Source organism: Artibeus jamaicensis, unplaced genomic scaffold (genome assembly GCF_021234435.1).
Source record: "Artibeus jamaicensis isolate MK-2021 breed Jamaican fruit bat unplaced genomic scaffold, CSHL_Jam_final scaffold_1031, whole genome shotgun sequence".
NCBI classification, from domain to species: domain Eukaryota; kingdom Metazoa; phylum Chordata; class Mammalia; order Chiroptera; family Phyllostomidae; genus Artibeus; species Artibeus jamaicensis.
The window spans coordinates 8,997,843-9,020,863 of record NW_026522026.1 but is presented as its reverse complement, the minus strand read 5'-3'; the positions used below and the strand labels follow the sequence as shown (position 1 = coordinate 9,020,863).

At 38.7% G+C, this 23,021-nt stretch overlaps 1 protein-coding gene and 1 pseudogene across 2 annotated transcripts in view; both read left to right on the top strand.

Moving 5' to 3' along the window:
* The window catches only part of RASGEF1B (RasGEF domain family member 1B), a 524,372-nt gene that overhangs the window by 465,090 nt on the left and 36,261 nt on the right, over positions 1–23,021 (top strand). The window contains exon 1 of one of the 2 annotated variants that reach the window (XM_037155604.2): positions 22,486–22,626. The exons of the other annotated variant lie outside the window; for it this stretch is intronic. The gene's annotated coding sequence lies outside the window, so the exon portion shown is untranslated. Of the gene's footprint in view, positions 1–22,485; positions 22,627–23,021 lie in introns of those variants that run through there. 2 annotated transcript variants of the gene reach the window in all.
* Positions 11,369–11,628, top strand: LOC119056993 (small nuclear ribonucleoprotein F-like; annotated as a pseudogene).

The window sequence follows — 23,021 nt, the reverse complement described above, 5'->3', positions numbered from 1 at the left end:
ATACCGCTGTCTAACTTCACACTGGTCACTGGTGAGGCTCCCAGCCTTTTCAAGTGTCCTCTAGACCTTTGAAGTGCCCTCCCCACGGAGGCATGAGCAAATTTCTGTCTGAAAAATGTGGCATTACTTAACCCAACCCCTGAGAGGCCCTTCCAAGGACAGCTCACATTTCAGGAACTAAGAGTAAATAAATATCTACCAACTCATGCTTTCCTTCTTTTCCTTGCTAAGCTAGAGCAGAGAGCAGCTGGGCTGGAAGCCCTCTGTGATACCTGTATCAGCTTGGAAACATCTTTCCTCCTTAGCACTCCAGGTCCTCTCCCCTCATGCCCACAGCCCTTACTCATCCAAGGAAAGTCAGTCGAACCCTTTCTTCTGTGTGCTGCAAGATTTAGCTCTGAGCAAAAGAGCATATCAGTCAGTCAATCCAGGACTAATACTGGAAGAAATGCTGAAAAACACTGAAGAACATCCTATCAGCAGACATAAGCAATATCATGACAACACCCTCGGAGTGTCAGAGAAGCACTGACAAAGCATTAGGTTTCCTGTATGCGTTTACTTTCCCTTTTGGTTACTTACAACATACTGCTCATTTTACTGCAGAACTCCATTTTTTAAAAATTATAACAAAATTACGTAGCATTTAAAGAATACTTTCTTTTGTTCCCCTGTACTTTCTACTTTTGTGGGTGTTATAACTCTACATGTTTGTTTCTTTTATCTTGTTCTCTAACTGGATACTGGTCAAGGAATAATGAGAAAAAATGAAATTGACAAGACCAAAAGCTATCATTAATTAAGTACTTACTACGTGCTGAAACAACCTCTGCATTACCTCACTAGGATTTCAGGGCAATCCACTGCCCCTATTTTATAACAGGGGATTGAGGTTAAGAAATGTTAAAAGACTCAAGGTCTGTTGCTTTGTGGTCCCAGCTCAGAGGGCACTTCCTCAGGAACTGCCCTCAACTAAGACAGATACCTTTTTAAAAATTCTTGTAATCTTAATGACATCTACCCTTTCTTCATAGTCATTATGAGTTTGTCAATTTACATGTAGTTAAATGATTTAAGCATTTCTCCCCACTCGCCTCTCAGTTCTAGGATAGCAGAAATCACATCCATTTTTGCTATTACTGATCCTGAAACATAGTAGAGGTACAGATTGAATGGATGAATGAATGAATATTCAAATGACTTAATAAATAACTGAGGTTTTTATCTGTCCAACTGCATAATTTGAGAGTTTTAGTTTGGGCAGCAAGATTGCTTTTTAAAAGGAGTCCTAGGTGACAGACTACCCAAAGTGCTGTATGCTGTGCAGCGCTGATGAGTGCTACCTGAACTGCCTGTGTTGGAACTCCAGCTCTACCATTCTTTAACCTTTTGACCTTGGACAAGGTACTTGACCTCTTTGTGTCTCAGTTTCCTCATTTGCAAAGTAGAGATAATAGAACGCACTTCATGAAGTTATAAAGATTCAATGAATGTGTAGCCTCTCAGAGCAGTACACTTGGAAAGTTCTATGTGTTCGATATTATCATATATTCAGGGACTTAGTAGAGAAAAATAAAACATTCCAGGCTATTTTTATTCAAAAAATACTATGTGTTAGTATTTATTCATTGACTGAAACCACCTGTTCTGCTCCTTCTTCAAAGATTTTAAAGGTGTGCATCTTAGGAAAGTGGCCCTAGATTTTTCACTCTTAATGTAGAAAATTCACAACATGGGTCCATCCTGAAATTTTCACTAATATTTCATCTACAAGTTCAGAAAGAAAATATTTAGTGAATGTAAATTATTTAAAAAATTTGAACACACATTATAAATATTTTTAAATATGTAGTAACCTCCTATGAGACCCACATTCTCTATAATCTTCATATATACACATATATATGCATGATATTATTATTGAAATGATTGGGGTGACATGACAATGGTTAGTAAGATTATATAGGTTTCAGGTATAATTGTGGAATGAGAAGAGTAATGAGGGGCCATACCCAGTGGTGTTTCCTAGTCCCAGATTTCATCATAACTCTGCCACCAATTAGCTATCTGGTCTTGCGTGAATCTGTTAACTACTTCTTGTCTGTTTCCTCAGCCAGAAAATAGAGATGCCACTAATTAGATTGTGATGGTTAAATAAGATGACTTTCTAAAAACTGGTAAGTCACAAATGCTTAGTAAAAGTCAGTTTTGTATGAGCCCCCCCTCCCGTCTTATTTTCCTTTTATAGCCATTTCAGTCAGGGCTTCACCAGTATTTTGCTCTCCTTTTATGCCTTCTCTGATAACTTCTTCAGTGTTTTTTCAGCCTCCCCAAGACCCAAGTCATCAAGTGGCTTTTTCCTTCTCATTTTCCATGTGTTCTCAAGGCTCAATATAATAAAAGTAGAGTAGGAGAATGAGACATTCAGGCAAAACAGCTTAATGAGAATTTGTCTCCAGTTTTCTCCTGACTTGCTATGTGATTTTGAGCAAGTTATTTAACATATCTACGTTTCCTTTAGCTCATCTGTAAAAATGAGACCACTTCTCCATGAAACATACCCTGGAGTCCTTTTGTTTCTTTCTCTTTACATCTGTGTCATAATAGAAGTTATAATAGTACTATTTTCAGTTTATACTTTCTAAAGGCTTATATATTTTTTGTATTACTTAGTGACTAGATCAAAACTCTGAGGTATTCCAGTTAGCCACTGTTACTCCATTTTCAGAGAAAAATGAGCTGAGAAAAGACATATATATTTGGTAAGTCACAAAAACCCTAGAACACCAATTTATTCTACTGTGGTGCATCAGGCTTTTACGACACACCCCCTGTATGCACTGCACTGGCAAAGCACTGGTGCTACAACAAAGGCCCCGTGCTTTTTTGTAACAGAAAGCACAAAAAAGTAAAGTGATAACTGAAAGTATTAGATGCTAAGAGCGAAATGAATAACCCAAAATTCCTTTCACTTTTATTGATTGGTCTGTGAAGAAAGAATCTCTTTTTTTCTTAGATGGACTTCCCCTATCATGCTGTCAGATAGCCCTGTCTCCTGGAGATTCCATGGACAGTCCGTGGCAGAGAGAGGCTAGTTTTACTTTGGCAATATCACTTCAGTTTCATGTAAGCACTAGCTCTGGGATGGCTATCTTTCAACAGTGGTCTGCTTGGACTTTAAATAGGACATGTTTAAATGAGAGTCCTATTATGTCAAAACTTTTAATTTCTGTGGAACAACAAAACTCAGGATTGGAAATTATCTTGGTAAGTTTTCTTCTGAGGTTTTTCCTGAGTCCATGTTTTAGGTCTGAGTGTATGAGAAGTATGCAAAATTTCACTTTCATTTTTTCATGAAACTGAGAAGTAATAGCATTGACTCTGACACTCCACAACAAGAATAAGGACTATAAAAATATCTGGGATATTTTCTAATTTTTTAAAAATGTATTTTCCCAGGAGGTTTGATAGGGCTTCTCAGGAATACTTAAATTTTTGAATGCACATATATTCACATACTTCAAACACCATAAAATATGAAGAGGTGTCTTGTGAAAGGTCTCCTTCCTCTTTCTCCCTCTCCCTCTCTACCACCTACCTAGTTTCAGTTGTTTCTGTCAAATAGCTAACCACTTAGCACCTCTGTCTATCTGCCTCCCAAGTTTTTATGTAAAAAATAATACATAAATAGTACAAATATGTGTTGCTTCTTTTTTTTCTTCTTTTATCTATCTTATAGCATACACTACATAGTAATCTATACCTCTTTTACTAAACAGCACAATGAGCATTCCATGTCAGGACAATTTCCTTAGTATTTTCTATTATACTTGCAAAGTGTTTTATTCTGTGAATATATCAAAACTTAAGACAATTAGTTGCTTTCATCTACCTTTCATGTGTTATTTCACACGACAATTAGTATGTATCTATAGGATAATTTTCTTTGTCTGGTATTGTTGGTTCAAAAGGTACATGCATTCATAATCCTCCACGACAATGGATTTTTTGCTAATCTGATGAGTTAAAGGAAAAGTTCTCAGTATAGTTTTTATTCATATTTTTGTTAGTGAGTCAGATTGAGCATCTTCCATCTGTGTAAAAGGTTTTTTTAATACAAACTGTATGATCGTACCCTTTGCTGATTTTCTCTTAGGTTATTGATGATTTCCACTTAGTAGAAGTACAGTAAATAAGTATACAGTTTCTATGTCCTAAATTTACTATGGGGTAAGCTCCTTTTTTTAGTAAAAGGAGGCCATTTTTATCTTTTTTTTTATATTTGAAACTACAGATGGTTAGTTTTGGCAAGTCCTAACAAATTACTCTGTTTTTAAGATTTGGCCACGCTTGAATTTGAGCAAATGGAAGCTACATATATTCCTTCTTTTTCTATTGCTCTCCCCCACCTGGTTGAAATTTGCTCAATATATTTGAAAGAAGCAACTACAACTAAGAGAAACTCCCAGTCTTTCTTTCTCTGTAAGTAATTTTAGAATAATTTCACCAGTCCTCACAATAAGAACTGGAAGAACTGGTAATGTGAAAAGAAAAAAAATGGAATTGTCTGCAACTGAATTAATTTAACACTATAGCTAAGTGGTTGCACTTTCCTCTCTCAGAAGTTTGAAAATTATTCTTCTTCAGTCAACATACAGTTTTCAAAATTTGGAAAATTGTGGCATGTCCTTATTAAACCAGCTATAAAATTAACTTATTGTCTTCATAATACAAATTCAGAAGAAAAGAAAAAAGTTATAGTATAATGGGAAGATTGGTTGCCTATATGTTGAAGATTCATTTTGTATGTATTATTGAGCAGTAATTGAGAGTCAGGCATTCTCCTGAATACTGAAAATATCTATTAGTAAATAAGGAATATGTGCTTGTTGCTTTCAGAGTCTGTGTTGTAAACCAGTCACTCTTTAGCCTGATTACAATAGAATACCGGGGAAGGCTTTGCCAAAATACCCATGCCTGCCCTAGGCCAGAAATTCTAGGGGTGCAACTCAGTAAGAAATGTTTTTAAAAACTCCCCAGAAGATTCTAAAGTGAAGGCAGAGTGGAAAACCACTGGTTGGTCTAGCCATACCCCAGATAGAGTGAGAAAACCACAAAATATTTTGAAGAGGAAATGGTCATGGAAATTTTTATGTGATGTAATATGAACTGCACAGCATCAACTCTGAATCATTCTTGCTACGATGTTTAACTAAAAAGCAGTAGTCCAATGTATAGATAACTTAAAGGACAGAAGAACAAGTTAAATTGGCACCTTGAGGAATAATATCAGACAAATCCAGAAAGCAGTAATTTCTCAAAGATAAGTGGTCTGCTGTCTTCAGAAAAGACAATGTCATGAAAAGCAAAAAAGCCTGAGAATGGAGTGGGGACAGACACAATGTGAAAAAGAGAAAAAGAAACAACAGCCAAATGTAACTCATTAACCTTGATTACATTCTGTTTCAAAAAATCCTTTGGAATAGTTTTTGGGAACACTTTAGGAAATTTTACCCTGCGACCACATGGATGGACCTGCAGAACATTATGCTAAGTGAAATAAGCCAGTGAGAGAAAGACAAATTCCATATGATTTTATTTATTTGTGGACTCTAATGAACAAGCTAAAGTAACAAGCAAAGTAGAGACAGACTCATAGAAAGCAGACTGGCAGCTCCGGGGAGGGGTGGGTGTTTAGTTAGGGACTAGAGGGATTAAGCAAAAAAGAAAAGGGACTAGTGGTGGACATGAATAACAGTGTGGTGACTGTGGGTGGAGGGGGTGGAGGGATGGGCGGAGGTGGAAGAGAATATAAGGGAGATAATTGGTAATGGAAAAATATAATAAAAATAAATTTTAAAAAGGAAATTTAAATATTTATATATATACACTAGAAGTTAAATGATATTAGTTAATATTGTTTATTTTCTTAGGAGCTTAAGTATATAAATATCTAAGTACAAGAATATTTATATATTTCAGAGCTGGATGCTAAAGTATTTAAGGGTGGCAGCAACTTTTAAATGGTTCTTTAACAACACTAAATTGAGTCTCACAAATAGATGAGCAAATATAGTCATACCTTTGAAAGGAGTTTGGCAGAGGCTGAAGTATTAAGGATAAAAGAGGATGCTGAATGGAATGATAATTACATTTATTTAATTACCATTTATTGAGTGAACTCTATGTTCCAGATACTGTACTGAAGCATGATATTATTTCTCTTTTAAAATGAGCATTATTATTTTAATTTCACAAGTGAGAAAACTGAAGCTTGTAATGATTAAACAACTTGTTCAAGTTCACACTGAGTCAAGATTTGAACCAAGTTCTTTCTGTTTCCGTTGTGGTTGATCTTGATCATTATGTAGCATTGCTCTGCCCCTAAATGTTACCACAGCCATTTTTGTGGTTAAGGAAAGCACATAAGCTTTGGATTTAATTCAAATATAGTACCCATTACAATGAAAATCCCCCTGACATTTATGTGTCAGCTCTATAGACTGTGTACTCCTTGTCCTACAAAGACCACAGAGTCAGGCCCATCTGGATCCAGTCTTGGCTGTGTTGTGTATTAGGGGCTTGTTCTTAGCCAGTATTTAAAAACTTCCCCAGCTTCAATTTCCTCTTCTATAAAAGTGGAGATAATACTAAGGACTTTATATGATTGTTATGCAGAGTAAATAAATATATGTATATAAAAAGCACTTGGGGGGGGTAGGGTGGGATGGGAAAAATAGATAAAAAAATGTACTTGAAAAGTAACTAAATAAAATTTAATATTAAAAAAATAATAATAAAAATAAAAAGCACTTGGTACAACCCCTGGCGTGTAGTAAATGCTCAATATATGTTAGTCACCCTATACCACCATTTAATTTGAATGGCTGCATATGATTCCTGCTTGTATAGAAAACCCTCTAATGCTCAAAGTGATTGCCAGTGCTGAATCCTTCAATCATATACATTAGCAATCAACTTAGTGTCAGGGACCATCGCTTTGAATCCTTAAAACCTACAATAGAATTAAAATCAAAAGCAGGTCCATCTCTTTGCCACTACAGAAGTCAATACTCAAGAGGTAGGTGCCGATGTAAAGAAAAGTGACTTATTTTTAGGTGCCAGCCATCCAGCAGATGGGGGACTCATATGTCAAACCTTTCCCTGGGAAGATGAGGGACTCATGTCTCAAAGTCCATCTCCACAGCTCAGTGGAGGCAGAGGTTTTTTTACAAGGAGGGAGAGGGGAACAGAACAGAGAGATGAGAGTGGGAGTTTGAAAAGTACTCTATGTGCAGATGAGCACAGTCTACTTCAATAAGGCACATGACAGTCCAGAGCGTATCACCGGTTTAGTTTTCCTGGATTCACATATTTTGGTTTTACATCATCCTGACTCCATGGTTGAAGGTTGGAAAAGCTCTTAGAGCTGGGAGGCCTAAAGGTCTGAGTCTGTATATTTTGATGCTAATTCCTAGGATTTGTGCACAAAGATGATGTTTATCTATAAGCTACATATTAGTTAGAGTTAGCAGTTACAGATATACTGTCAAAAAAATGATGGGGTGGGTTATAATTCCCCACTGTTACAAATCTCCACTGTCATTTTTTCTATCCTATCCGCTGAATTTAGATGGTGGTAGCCAAAACACTTCAGAAAACTAAAAAACTTCAGGATCCAGTCTTGTTTATAAATGAAAAGTAACATGTTGCAGACAATTAACTGAACTAGAGTATAATATTCACAATTGTGTATGATATATTTTATTGAAATACATTTTTTCTCCTAACATCTCCCTCATTTATATCAAAGAGTCTAATAAAAACCAACTCATTTACTGCATTAAGTCCAGTTTCAATTCAGCCTGATTATTTGCATGAACACAACAGGAATTGATCATATATGCTCTCTTAGATCTACTTGGCTGGACCATTACAAGGAATTTTCAGACTGAATTTTAATTAGCTCTACCCAGCACAGAAGCCATGCCAAACAATTGCACCAGACTTTGCCTGCAATACCTGCAGGTACAAAGGAGTTCCTTAGGTTCTCAAGGTCCCCAAAATGTCTTGAGGTTATTTCTTGAGACCTCCCAGGAAAGCAACCTTCACTCCTAACCTGAAAAGGTTGCCAAGAACCATGTAAATAGGCAAAATACCAGACCATTTCTACAAGGGGCTTTTCTTGGCTTTCAAAATAAATATTCATTTCTTAAAGCTTTCTTCTGACATCCAGAATTTAGGCATGTCTCTCCAAGACAGGAAATTCCAGTCAAATTCTTGGCTAATAAATCCACAATCAAAAAGTGGAAGAAATCAGATCCCTATTGAATTTATGCAATCAAATATATTGCCAAGAAAATAATAATACTCATTAAAAGTTTTCAAATTCTGGAGGGTTCAAGTAAAGAGAAAAATATAAATGCTTCAATATTGCTATAATTTACCAAATTGCTCTATGAAAACAAACAAGATTTTTTAATCAGCAATATTTTTCACAAATTCACAAGAACAATAATTATTCTCAGTTCATTCAGTCTCAGAATCAATTCTTGTTTATCCTAATTATCCACCAGCATCACTATGATCCTAGTCATTTCCCAGAGCCTCATATATTCTCATCTATTTTAAAGGTATGATCTGAAAATTTATTCTCAGAAAGTCATATTCTAGAATAAGTCAGAAGATGTAATATTTTTACAAATGTAAAACAATGACTGTCTCAAAACAACAAAAAACATACAATGACATGGTTATAGATTAGACTACTATGCAACTGACAAAGGAATCTGACTTTTTCCTAAAAATATTTTAAGATAAAAACCAGTATTATAGATGAAAGTGTATCAGAATGAGAAATCAATTAATTTGTTTCCCACTGTCAATTATACCTGGGGTTTCTTTTGGGAAATAACAATTGGTTTTGGGAAGTCAAAGGGACCTTTTGGCTTTTTCATTTGTCATTAAAATCATTACTCTGCTTTACCATTTATCTATGTGCCTTTTCTTTTTCTTTCTTATTCCCTTCTCCCCATTTCCATTTCTTTTCTTGAGAATTTCTCCCCTAATGTTCTTCCTATCTGTAATCCCTTTCCTTCATTCCTTTTTCTTCTGAGTTTTACTGTCTGAGAAGGGAGTAAGATCTCTCCACCTCGTTAAACCATCAATTTAAATCCTTTCTGACTGGAGTCCTTATTATGTAACAACCTAAAAGCTTGCACATAAGAGATCTTATCCCATTTAGCAGACCTTGCCAAAACAACTCAAGATTGAGACTGAGTTGCTACTTTTCAAAACAGAAGCAAATACAAAATCCAAAGCAAAGACAAATTTCAAACATGAGTGTTCTCAAACTAAATGCTTTAAGAGGAGGTTCTGAGAATTGCCTTAGAATCTTATCTCACACCCACCCACCAGTACCACAAATGACTTAATGAAGTCCAAATGCAGGAAGCCCAAATCATGGAGACAGAGGATTTCTGGTGTGTACAAAATAGCAAAGACTACACCAAACTCCATAAAGACAAGGAAGCAAACAAAGCGAAAATGGATAATAATAAGAAGAAGGCGAGGAAGAAGGAGGAGGAGGAGGAGAAGGAGAAAGCAAACAAAGCAAGTGTAACCAAAATGGACAGATGAAGCCCTCAAACACAAACAGAACCTGACATTCTCCCATGAAGGAACAAAGAAACAAAACTAACAGATAATTAAGAAGCAGTATGTAACAAGAAAAGCAAACAATATCCCAAACAAAACCAAGGGTACTCCAACCAAATCTGACACTGGGGGGCTGGGATTTTTTTTCTTGTCACTGAGCCATGCCTACTGCCCAGTGGTGCCTACTGATTCTTACAGAATCCCAAATGGTTCAGAGAACCTGAGTGGTGGGGCAGTGGCACCAGGAACTTAACCAGGCTGCGCTTGTCAGCCCACCAACAAACCATTTCCTTCCACTAGCTAAGTATTTAAAGGTTGCTGCTGCCTTGAGTGAAAGCACAGGAAGAGTTCTTGATATAAAGAACTCTTGACAGCTGCTGGGAAATTCCTACAGTCCTTGCAATGGGGTAAATCTGACACAAGCATCTGGAATCCCCCATCCTGGGCCCTCCAGGCCTTACTAGGATTCATATAGTCCTGTCAGAGTCACCAGAAATAGTAACCGAAATCAGGTCCAGCTGCCTGCTGCTATGAAAGCCAGTACTCGAGAGGCAGGTACTGATGTAAAGAAAAATGGTTTATTTTCTGGTGCTGGTAACCTAGAAGTTGGGACTCACATCACAATGTCCATCTTCTGAGAAGATGGGGAACTAGTGTCTCAAAACCCATCTCCACCTTTCAGTGGAAAGAGGTTTTTTATCGGGAAGGAGAGGGGACTAGAACAAAGAGATAAAGGGGGGGTTGAAAAGTTCTCTACATGCAGACAAGCACAGTCCATTTCAATAAGGCAAGTGATGATCTGGTGTGTAGCATCCTTGTTCAGTCATCCTGGATTCACATATCTTGGTTTTACATCATCCTGACTCCATGGTTGAAGGTCAGCAAATCTTCTGGAGCTGGGTTGCCTAAAGGTCAAAGTCTGTATTTTTTGAAGCTAGTTCCTGGGATTCTTATACAAAGATGATGTTTGTCCATAAGCTACATATTAGTCAGAGTCAGCACTTACAGAAACAATGTCAAAAGAATGGTGGGGTGGGTAATAATTCCCCACTCTTACAATTTTCCACTATTACAGGAGAATGCAACTTGTGTTCAAAAATGTGTTTGCAGTATTAAATCATCAGTATGATAGTTTATGATTCATTACTATGGCTGTGCAAGGTATTAAAAATTCCCTATAGGAACTTAAAATTAAGATAATTTTAATGTGTCTCTAGCTCTGGTTGGTGTAGCTGAATGGATTGAGTTCTGGCCTATGAGCCAAAAGGTTGTTGGTTCAATTCCCAGTCAAGGCACATAGCTGGGTTGCAGTTCAGGTCCCCATTTGGGGGTATGTGAGGGGCAACCAATGGATGCATCTCTCAGACATTGATGTTTCTCTCCCTTTTTTCTCCCTAACTTCCTGTCTCTCAAAAGTAAATAAAGAAAATCTTTAAAAAATAAAACATGTAGGCAGAAAGAGCAATTTACACTATATCTTGGGACTATGAAAGTTTATTCCAGGTAAATGGAATAGTATGATAAAAATCATAGAAATGGGAAAACATAGACAAGCAGCTCACTCGATTGGATTTTTATGCATGTAAAAGTAAAAATAAGCATCTCTTTTAAAGCTCCATGATTTGGGCTCTGCTCCAGGTGCTCCAGTCAGGAGAGACAGACGAGACCTGGGCGGGCGGAGAGTAGCCTGCAGCATTTGTTTGTTGTCAGGATGCGTTTGCCCCTCAGTCCCGAACCTTTCCTCAATGGATTAACAGGAAAGCCAGGAACAGTGAAACTTGAGTGGGGAATGGAGTACAAGGCTACCTGGCATCTGTAGATGGCTACGTGAACGTGCAGCTTGCAAACTCGGAAGAATACACAGGTGGAACACTGAATGGACGCCTGGGTGAAGTTTTAATAAGGTGTAATAATGTCCTTTGTATCAGGGGTGTTGAAGAAGAGGAAGGAAATGGGGAGATGAGAGAATAGCGTCTTTTGTGGGGAATTTTTTTAGTATTTGTTTCTATGTAATAAAATGTATGTTCATTTTTCTAAAAATAGTAAAATAAAAATACATTTAAAAAAGGTAAGATTGGAAATATTGGTTGCTAACCTTGATTGTTTCAATAGAGCAAACCACTGGCAATTTTGGAGCAAATGAGTAGTTCAATTTCCTGAGATGCCACATATCATAGAGAACCTATTCTGGCAGTATATGTGTATCTGTATCTATCTTAGTGATGGGGCAGGGGCTGGCAATCAAGTAGGTGGCTGTTTCTCTAATCTCTGAGTGCAATGGGACCAGAAATGGCAAGGAATGGTAAGGAGAATTTTGGGGGTTGAAAATGAGAGGATATAGCTGTGGACTTAATGCAGGTAACAAGCTCAAATAAAGAGGCCAAGAGAACTTTGAGGTCTCAGCCCTGAGAAAAAGATACCATAGACAGAACTTAGAAGGTCATAAGGGGTAGCTTTTCTGGAGGTGGTGAGAAATTTCCTGATGGAAATGGTGAGTTTGTTTGACCTTTGCCTTCTTTTAATTAGTAATACTACAACCAAATCACTGTTTGAGGCTGCTTATCATAAAGCTGAAGCTTGAAACTATGAGATAAATCTCTCCTCAACTTAGGTAGCAAAGCACCTAACACCTTATGAGCCAATACATGCGCACGGAGCAAAGGAAAGGGCTCCAGCAATCTCACCTGGAGCTGGTGTGCACAGACTGCTCAGAACAGCTTCTGCTTTAGAGCTTATGAGTGTTCCAGGGCCCATAAGATCTGTAACTCCATCTGTTTTATGGATGGGCTGGTCGAGAAAAGGAAAAGTGAGTTTAGGAAGCTACATAGTAAGTCAAAAGGTAGCAATATTTTCACTCATTTATTTATTCAGTATGTGTTAAGCACTAAGTATTCTTGTAGGCATAGGAGTCATATATAAGACCTTCACTCATGCACTTTTTATTCTAATTATTCTATCAGAACCTTTTCTAAATATAATTTCAATAGTAAATACATAAGTGGTAAATAAGATAATTTTAGAGAGTGATACATTCTTTTTGAAGTGCCTCTTCATTCTTAGCAATGACCTAGAACTAACCTGTCCTGGCAGTACTCATACCTAACTCCTCATCCTTCAGGACTTACTCTGAGAGGTGTCTCTACCTTTCCCTAAGCAGGGCCCCACAGCTGTCCTCATCCCAGTAATTATCACTGTCTGTAACAATTGACTATTTATTTTTTCCTTGTATAATGTCTGTCTTACCCACCTGGATGTTATCCCCATGATAGCAAGAGCCTTGTCTAATTTGTTCTCAAGGGGTTCCCAGTGCCTTTTCTAGGGCTTGGCCCACAGTAGATTCTCAGTAAATATTTTTGGAATTAGGGTGACCAACCATCTCGATTTGCCTGGAACTGAGGGTTTGCCCAAAACTAGGGCTTTTTGGTGCTAAAACCAGCACAGTCCTGAAGAAATTGGGATGGTTGGTAACCCTGTATGGAATGCATATCCTTTGGATAAGAAATTAGTCCCAGAAATAGATCTCTCATTATCACAGTTAAATCTCAAGTCTCCTTAGTCAAACCCAAAGCAGAGGCATCACTGTGCCATGGTACAGTTAGTTGCAGCCCTGGCCTCTAAGATCAGCCAAACCTTAGAGAAAAGTGAAAGCAGATCCGTAGGGACACTCACAAGCATCATAATCACTATTGTACTGCAGACATTGAACTCTAGGGCAAGAATGCCAAGAGTCATAAAATCACTGGGGTTGGGTTATGTCTATCACTTCTGGGTTTCCTCAAGCCTCCTGGCTCCATTCTAATGTATCCAGATGGAACTGGACTAAAAACTGACAATTAAAAAAGTCATAATATGAAGTAGCTTTTGGCAGCTAGAAGACATCTCTGAAGTCATATAATTCAGTCCACCCCAAATTTTCCAGTTGAGGAAACTAAGAATTTGAGATGTTAACTTCTCTGATGGAGAGCCAAGTTTTATGGGATGCTCTGTATTTGTTCCCACACTGACCAGAGTCCCTTTGCAATACTGGCTAGGTGCTCCTTTTCTAGTCCTGCCCACTGTGTACTCTGAACAGTCTGTCCTGTTGTGCACTTCTTCCTTCATTTTGTGTGCTCTGGAACAAGTTCTGCCACCTTTTCCACAAATGACTTTTCAATACACTGGATGTTCTTTCCTAAAAGGACTCTTGTTTAACAGGTTTAGACATTCCTTCTTCTTTGAGATTTGGAGTAAAAAATTTTCACCACTATGTAGTTTGCTGATCTAGGAAGGAAGGATGGGAGGGAGGGAGGGGGGAGGGAGGGAAGGAAAGTAAAAAACCCTAAAAATTATAAAAATTTATGAAACTTAATAGATAACCTTGCTTGTTAGGTGAGACGTTCCTGGAGCTTATGTCATTGTGATATACTTTAAAAGATGGCTTCATGAAAAGTACAGAACAAATTCACATTCATTTATATTTTGTTGTCTGTTGTGAATCCAAAACATGGTATATAGCTCTGCCATTAGCCTTAGTGCAAAAGCTGGAGTAGGGCTTAAAAAAGTTGCATCTGTTTAGAGATATTTTCAAATCAGCATGTCCTAGTTTAACTGTTTTGGGAAAAATATACAGCTTGTTGGTATTTTGAAATTTAGAAAGTTTGGGTTCATGACTGCCTTTTGTAACAGTTTGTGTTCAACTTTTAACTTAGGAAGCTAGGCATTTTATAAAGTTTTTATCAATTCTTTATAAAAACTAGAACTTAAGATGAATGCGTTATTAGTTGGGGAAACTTATCCAGAGTGAGAGACATTTCATTTGATCCTTTGTTACGACTTTCATCCCATGAAAGGTGTTAAATTCATACCTCCATGGAAAAGGCCTTGGTCTTCCTTAGGCCTGTTGCTTTACATACATTTTCTTAGGGGAAACTCTCTTTAAAATCACTGAGCGGTAGTCTGGGCCAGAAAACTCCTCTTTTCCTCCAACTCTTTCCAAAGTCTACCCGGACAAGCAAGAGCAGTCCTTCCACCCCACCTACTCATCCGAACACTTCCCAGAACACACACCTTGGGTCTCCCAATGGACCTGAAGTAAATGGTCCATTCCACTAACAGGGACATTTTGTCCATATTTTCAACCCCCTTTTGCCTTTCGTTCTTGACCACTCTTCAGCAACAGCTAATTATACACAATTATGTGAATAATTATAGATTCTAAAATTATCACCAGTTAATTCCAGGCCTTCGAAACATTAATCATATGCTAGTGGTGTTGGACTGTGGGAGATTTGACTTTAAAGCAGGCTTCAGTTAAGAATCAAAGCTATTTGGTGTGTTTATTCACAACACACATCTCTGTCTGAGAGGGGACACACACTGTCATAGCAAAAAGCAAGAGAGAGGCTAATTTTGATCAACTACGTGAGATGCGTAATTTCCTTTAATGAACTTTTCACATAGTATTTTGTACGGTGGGACCAAATAAAATTCTCTGTACTGTTGACTGTTCTATTGTATAAAGGTGACTGATCAGTGAGCAGAAAATAGGTAGAACAATAAATATACTGTTATATATTGCCTTCAAGTCTAAGCTTTAAATATAGTTTAAGATTATGCAGTATAGCTCTGTGGAAATATCCAAGTTTGATTATAAATTCTTTTGTTTTTTTAAGAAATGTATAAAATATGAAAGGATAAACACCGGTGTGCCCGCCATGCACAAATGGCAGTAATGAAGGTTTTGTCACACCTGCTCTGTGTCCTTCTTTGTGAGGGACGTCAAACACCACCCATAACACCCAAGTTCCCTCTGCCTTTTACCCTCATCTCACCTTCGCCCCTTTCCAGTAACACCCATGCTCTTTAACTTACCAGAGAAATAGTTCAACTACCATGACCCACCCCATTTGTTTTTGCACAGAAAATATATTTAGCTTTACGTGTTTCCGTAGCAATATCTAGCTAAATATACCACACAGAAATTCTGGCTTTATTATGGAAGTAATGATTCCTGTGTGTCAAAATAAATGTTTAGACATTTCCCCAAATTAACCTTCCTAGAATGATCTAGAAATGACAACAATGCTCTAATACATTTTTAAAATGATGGAGTCTTATGAAAATCAATTATTTGATTATATGAAAGAGAAAATAACTTAGGGATATGTTTTCATGATGACAATAGTAGATGCTTACTAGATAAGCTTTTTCAGTCAATATAATTTTTCAGTCAGTATACTTTCTTCAATATGCTTTCTGAAGTGTTATTAATACTGTAGACCATGTGACTTTAGTGATAATGCAAACAAGAGTTTCCTACTTCCTTACCTTGGATATTAAATAAGATAAATGGTATTAAGAATATTTAGAGGATTCAAATAAAAGGCTTTAGCAACATCTAGAGAATTCCTCATCATTTTATCAAGAAGTGTGTAATAGAGAATATTTGTTGTCAGTATTTGAAAACAAATTGTACTTCCACAATGCCCAAGCAGCTCCAGAGATTTCACTGCTGCAGGAATAATTAGGAAGTAAAACTGGGTAGGGTTTGAAGTCTTGGGCTTATCACCCAGGCTCTCTGACTGGTGTGACTTCGCTATTATCTTGTTGGATGGCCTTGGAGAGAGATCATTTAATTTCCCTGGGATTCAATTTCCTCATTTCAAAAAAGTCCTTTAAAAAAAGCTTCCTTGGTTGGTGGCATTGGGGCAGGGAAAGATGAAAAGAGATTATCATTAATATTTCTCACAGCTCTAAAATTTTATTATTCTATTATTCATTTTATCCCTTCTCCCTTCCCACTCAATGTTCTAGTATATAGATTGGTAATTAATCAAAACTGAGGGGATCTTCTAGCAAAATAATCAGACTTAATATTAAAGGCTATAAGAATTTGAAACAAAAAACTTTTTTAAAAAAATTCATTATAGAATTAACTCATTCACAAGGAGCCAGACAAGAACTGCTAGAAAGGGACACTAGAAATAGAGAAATATATTTATATTATTATTAACTATAAATACTTTATAGGATGAAGAATATTTATCTAAATATACCATTTTAAATATAGTTGAATTTCTACTTAAAACAATGATATATGTATCTTATCGAAATGACGCCTGTTTAAGGTTGTGAAGTATTTCTTTGTCAGTGCAGTAATAGTAATTAACTGTATTATATAATCAGTGAAAATTATGAGACTGTCTCATGACCATGTAATTAGGCCAAGTTATACCTAATTTCTCAGTATCAATATCCCTCTTGAGAATATTGCAAATTACTACTTTGGAAGAGTATGTAAGAATTAACAAATGAGCAAAATGCTAAGGCTTATACAGGAAAAATAATAAATTTGCCTTTCAATAGTTCTTATCTACCATAAATAAAAATAGAGAGATTTCTTAGAGGATTGGGAAACCTCCTCTGTGCGTTGTGGGATTTCCCAGGCGGCCACTGCATTCTCTGTACCACTCTGTGGCCTGGGAGGTAACAGGTGGCAGTGATAAAGGATCACGGGACGGGTGGAAGAGGCTTCCCTGAAGTTATCTTCTCTAGTTCATTCCCTTCTATTTAGGGGTGTTTTCTTAGCAAATTTAAATAAATGGCTATCTATGATATTTTTAGTGGTCCCAGGAAAGGAAAATATATGCTCTGTAGTGACCACTGTTACAATGGACTGACCCTCACTGACAGAGCATTCTCCACACATGAGACAATGGATGTGAAAGGACATTGTAAATTATAACAAATGTTGGGAATTGTTGTTGAGATGACCATTCCAAGGCTGACCCAATTGCGTGTTTTCTCACAAAAATTTCTTCCAAGTGGCAGGATTCATGAACAGTTATGAAGGGATTGATACTACCAGGCACGGACTCAGGATCTTGAATATCTAAATCTTCATGTCTTGCCTTCATGACTCTCCTCTCAGGTTCCAGAGAAGTGTATGTACCAGAGCAATGCCAAGTACATGCACACTTTTTACTCCTATGAAATTCTAACACTGCCCTCTTGTAAGCTGGGTTGGCCCATGAGCAGAATTCCTTTCACTCAGGATAGGAGGAGGAAGAGGACTTGAAACCAAAGCCCCAAGAGGTCTCCTTCCCTTTCTCACTTTAGGCTCTCAGATGATGAGGAAAGGGAAGTCAAGGAAAAGTACACTAAAAGGCAAGGGGAAAATAAGGGGTTTTCTCTAAGGTTTGTTTTCTGTGAAAAGGGTTGGGGGTGGGAGTGGAAGGGTTATATTGTTTTCCTCTTCCTTTAACTCTATTTTCTGTGCAATTGCTTTTTCTTTTTTTGGCACAGGTACCAAAAATAACATTTTGGTACCTGTGCCATACTCTAGGTATGAAGGGTTTTTGTTATTACTTACCTTTTTAAAAAACTGGACTTGTGTGTTCTGGAGAAGTTGTGATTAGATAATAGATCCTATAGGCTAAGTTAACCGGCTGCAAAGTAATATTAACATACCTTGCTTAGCAACTGGTAACTGATTTTCACAAAAATTTATTCATGTTTTTGCTTTATAAAGTATTCATTCATCTTTTGTCAAGATGCAGGAGTGACAAAATGCACCAAATTGATCAAAAATGGGCTTGTCTTCTTGGCTTTTGTAGGCTGTGGTCTAGAGGGACTAATGATAAGTTGTGTGACCAATGTCTTTGTTTTTTCTTATAAACTGGGGCTAAAATTTGATATTCTTGGAATGTTCATCTCCATATTCTACAGTGATATTGAGAAAGTAAGTGAAAGAGAAAATGTGGATGTGTTTTGAAGAGTCACTTGGCCAGTTCACAAGGTCCTTCAGGATCCAGAGAGGGAACTCAATGCCGAAAAAGGCCGTTACTCCACTTAGGACATCTTTAATGTGTTTCTGACACTAAAACTGTGATCCCTTCCTGCACACTTTTTCCTCTTATATCCTATCTTGTGTTCTGAGCCCATTCCTCTTTCATGTGGCAAGTTTTAAATATGTGAAGGCAGTGATGCTTTGTGAGATTTTCATTTAAAGTTCAAGTGTATTAAGAATATCATAAACCACAAAAATTATATTAAACTTGTGTCTGAGACAAATAATAAACACTGCTTTGCAATGAACACAACTGACTTCCAGTTTAATTAAATATACATATCTACTAGGATTTTTTTTACAAAATAAATATTTATTTTGGAATGATTTTCAATGTACATAAAAGCTGCCAGGATGGTAGAGAGTTTCCATATACTTAGCACTTAGCCTACCCTGTCACTATCTTACCCCTTTCAGTGGTATATTTGTCAAAACTAAGACACCAACTATGGTATGTTATTATTAATGAAAACCCAGGCCTTATTCAGAGTTCTAGTTTTTCCACTAAAGTCCTTTTTTTGTTGTTGTTTCAAGATTCAATCCAGGATATCACACTGTGTTTAGAACTATATTCCTTTTAAATTCTATTGGTCACCCCAGTCATTTTCCTGTGGGACGGAGAATGGGTGGGAGCACTATTGTCTTTATTACTGAACTGGAGAAACTGAGGTTTGGCGACCAAGGAACAAAGATACCTTAGTGGGAGCAGCCTCACTGCGCGCCCCCTTCTACATTTCCCACCCCCCGCCACGACTCTTGGTTTTCAGAAGCCCCTTTGGATGTCCCACCTGGCCCATCTTACCCTACCAGTGCAGACAAGGAGAGACGCCCCTACTAGATGGGGCCTACCCCTGCCCCATCGGTTCTTCTCCAGGATTTGAGGGCCAGGACAATGTCTTAGTGACTTCGGCCTGGGCAGAAGGAGGCCCTGTGAAAGACAGAGGGAGAGGGGGAATAGAGAGAGAAACACAGTGAGACAGAAACTGTTTCCGCCTATGCAAACCGCTCATTTGTGATAGATGAAAAATGACACAAATTATTCTCAGTTTCTCTAAGAAGAATAGTCTGTTTCCCCATCCCTTGAATGTGGGCCAGCCTCATGGTTTCTCTGATTAAAAGTAGTTAGCAGAAGAGAGGTTGTACCAGTTCTGGGCTTAGAACTCAAGAAGCTTGCAGCTTCTACTCTCCTTTTTACGGAATCCTGAGCCTGTCATGTGATAAAGCCTGAGCTAACCTGCTGGAGAAGCCACATGGAAGAGAACAAAGTCACCTGCTAACAGCCAGACAAGTGAGTTAGATCATCATAGACCATCAGGCCTCACCTGAGGTGTCAGCTGATTGAATGCCATCCCAGGAGTAACCCTAGGTGACATCCACAGAACTATTCAGATGAGCCCAGCCCAAACTGCCAACCCACAGCGCTAAAGGGCAAATAAATAAATGGCTTTTTAGCTGCTAAGTTTGGGGCTGTTGGTTACAAAGCAAAGGCTAACTGTTACACAATTCCTTATTTCTCCCTTAGTAATGATCTTCCAAATTTATTTCAAGAGGCACTGTGCCAGTCCCAAAAGATAGGACATGATTAGTTTACTCAACTGTGACAATTCTGTTCCCTACTGTGTTAGCTTTCTTTGCATCAGTTTGACTATTATTATTGAGCATAGCAACATTTACAGAGATAAGAGTTAACGGAGTCAAAAGACCAGAAAGAAACTACTAGAAGTAAAGAAGGTAAAGAATATATTTTCATTATAGAGAATAATTGATACATAATCATATTATTTATTGAGTGCTTATCATGTGCTAGACATTAATTAATTCAACCAACATGTGCTAGTCATTAATTAGTCAAACAACATATATTTATTTAGTGCTTATAATGTGTGAGGCATTCTTCTAGACATTGGAAATACAGCAGGAAAATAACAACTACGATGACAGCAACAAACCTGGCTCTTCAGGAGTTTTTATCTTAGTGAGAGGAGAGAAGCAATAATAAGTACAACATACAGTATGTTAAATGGTGGTAAGTCCTGTGGATGAAACAACAACAAAACCAGGAGGGACACTGTGGAGTAGGGTCTGAATGACATTGTTCCAAACCCATTTTTGTGTATTATCTCTTTCAATCTTCTCAGCATGCTATTGAAGAAATTACCTATGTAAACCATGATTGCTATTTTCAGATAAGTGAACTAGGGCCTTTTCTAAGGTTTGAGAGCTGGCTAAGTGATAGACGCAGGTTAGGGTTTGGGCCACTTAGTTTTGGAGACGTCCCCTGTACATCATCTCTCATATATGGTGCTGGGAGGGGCCCTGGGGATCTACCGGAACGGGAAGCAGAAACGTGGTTTTGTAAAGCATTGAACAATATTATCATAGTATCCTTTTATGTTTTGAGGAACTAAAATAAACATTTTTTCTATAGGTGGGGAAAAACTCCAGAAAGTAAAACTGGGCAAAATCTTCTGGGAAGCTGGGTGTATCCAGGTGTTAGAAAGGCTATGTCAAATATTTTCCATGAAGAAATCCTCATTTAGTCCAACCTTTTTAATTTATTAAATGCTATAAGACTAGCTATAAGACTAGGAATCTCAAGATTGTAAATGACTCGCTTAACTGCCTAAAGCTTGTTTTTTACAGAATCGGGATGGAAAACTGGGCATAAGAGACTAATCAACAGCACAGCCACAGCACTTGGGCTGGGGTGCTCAAGCGTCTGTGCTTTACTCTGTATGCCTGGCCCCAGCCAACTGCTCTTGGCTGTGTAGCTTCTTCTTACGACTGCAGAGAGGCTGGGATAAGTGAAAGTGAATTACTGAGTCAGAGAGACCCATTTGCAGAAGAGAAGGAGGGAATATAATTAGAAGAGAAGTGAGAGGAGGCACAGATGAAGAAAATGAGGGTAGAGATCAGCTAAGAATAGGCAACGTGAACTTCAAGATAACTGTTTCCACCCAGGAACGAGGAGGGAGGGGGAGAAGATGGAGCAGGGACATAAATGGTTTCTATATCTCAGTAATCCTAATTGCAGTGCTAAAAGACAGGAATAAATAGTGTGTTATATATGGAAAAACAAGCTCAGAAAAGTTACTTTACTTACGAAAGTTCACCTAGCGAGCAAGGTAGTCTCCTGATGTTTCTTTCTTTCTTTAGGTCTCTTTCTTCCCTTATTTGTTTCCATCGTTTCTCCCTTTCCACCTGCTTTTATTTGTACAAGGTGAGGTATTTAGGTTTTACCTTAAAAAAAAGGTTATCAAATTCCAATGATATAGTATATCGTTACCATGACAACACAGCCTTTACTGAGGACTGGCAAGCCCTTTTTGCTTCTAGAATCATATTTCACAACACAGGTTCCCTTCCTTTGTGGAACTTATGAGAGCTGCAATTTTACATTTTGTTTGTATGACCATTTGCTTAACGTTTGTCCTCCACTAGACTGTAAGCTTCATAATGGCAGCAACCAGCCTCCTTTTGCCGGAAGTGTGCCCCCAGCGTTTTGCACAATGCCTAGCATTAAGGCTCTCTGTAAATACTTGCTGAGCAAATGTTTTTATGATTACTCTCAGCTTTCTTCTGAAAGTTACATGGGCAGTAAGCCTTAGCTCATAATTATGTTAATAGATACTGTATAACGAGTCGGGTGGGTATTTACAGGTAGTACACAGGTAAATGAACACACACACACACACACACACACACACACACGACTGCACAAACAGCCCTTGGCAAGTGCACCCAGGAGGAAACGCTCGCCTTTGGAGACAGCCGCCCGCCGCGCTGGGCTCCCGCGGCCTCCGCAGCAGCGTGGGAGGGCACGCGGGGGCTACAGCACAGCTGGAGTTGGCTCCTGGGGACGCGTGGGCCAGTCCGGGCGTTGGAGGCGTTGCGCTGCTCCGTGATTGGCCCTCGCCCTGCCGGGGTGGGCGGGGCTGCCACGGCGGGGCGGGCGCTCTGAGCTAAAGGGGGTGTGCGCCGGGGCTGGGCTGTAGTTTCAGTATAAACAAGGAGCCCGACTGGTTGTGCGGGATTTTTTTTTCCACACTGATTCCCGCGCGCTTTCGCTCCCTGTCCTTTGGTTGCAGTTGTGGTCGCGCAGCGAACAGCCGGGAAGGCGAGGATCTGGGGTCCATCTGCAGGTGGGTTTGTTCCTTCGCCAGGATATTCTCTCGAAGAACGGAGCTCGACTGTGGGAACGCGGGGTCGCCCTGTGCGCTGCGTTCCTCCAGGCGAGCCGGGAGCAGTGAGCCTGGCCAGCCCGGCTCTCGTTCTGCGCCTCCGCTGCCGAGTGCTCCCCTGGGCGGCGGGAGACCCTGAGCTAGCGAGCTCTCACTGGCGCAAAGCGCCCCGCAAAGCCAGGGACCGGGGGGCCCCCTGTCCAGCGGTTGAGGGCGCTTGGGGCTGCCCCGTGAACAGACCCGGTGCCAACAGGTGCGGGGCCCAGCCTCTGGGGCCCAGGACAAGCTTAGGTTTTTCCTTCCTTCTCTTGATCCCACAGCCAGGCTTTCTGTTGCCAGATCGCGGTACAGTTTTT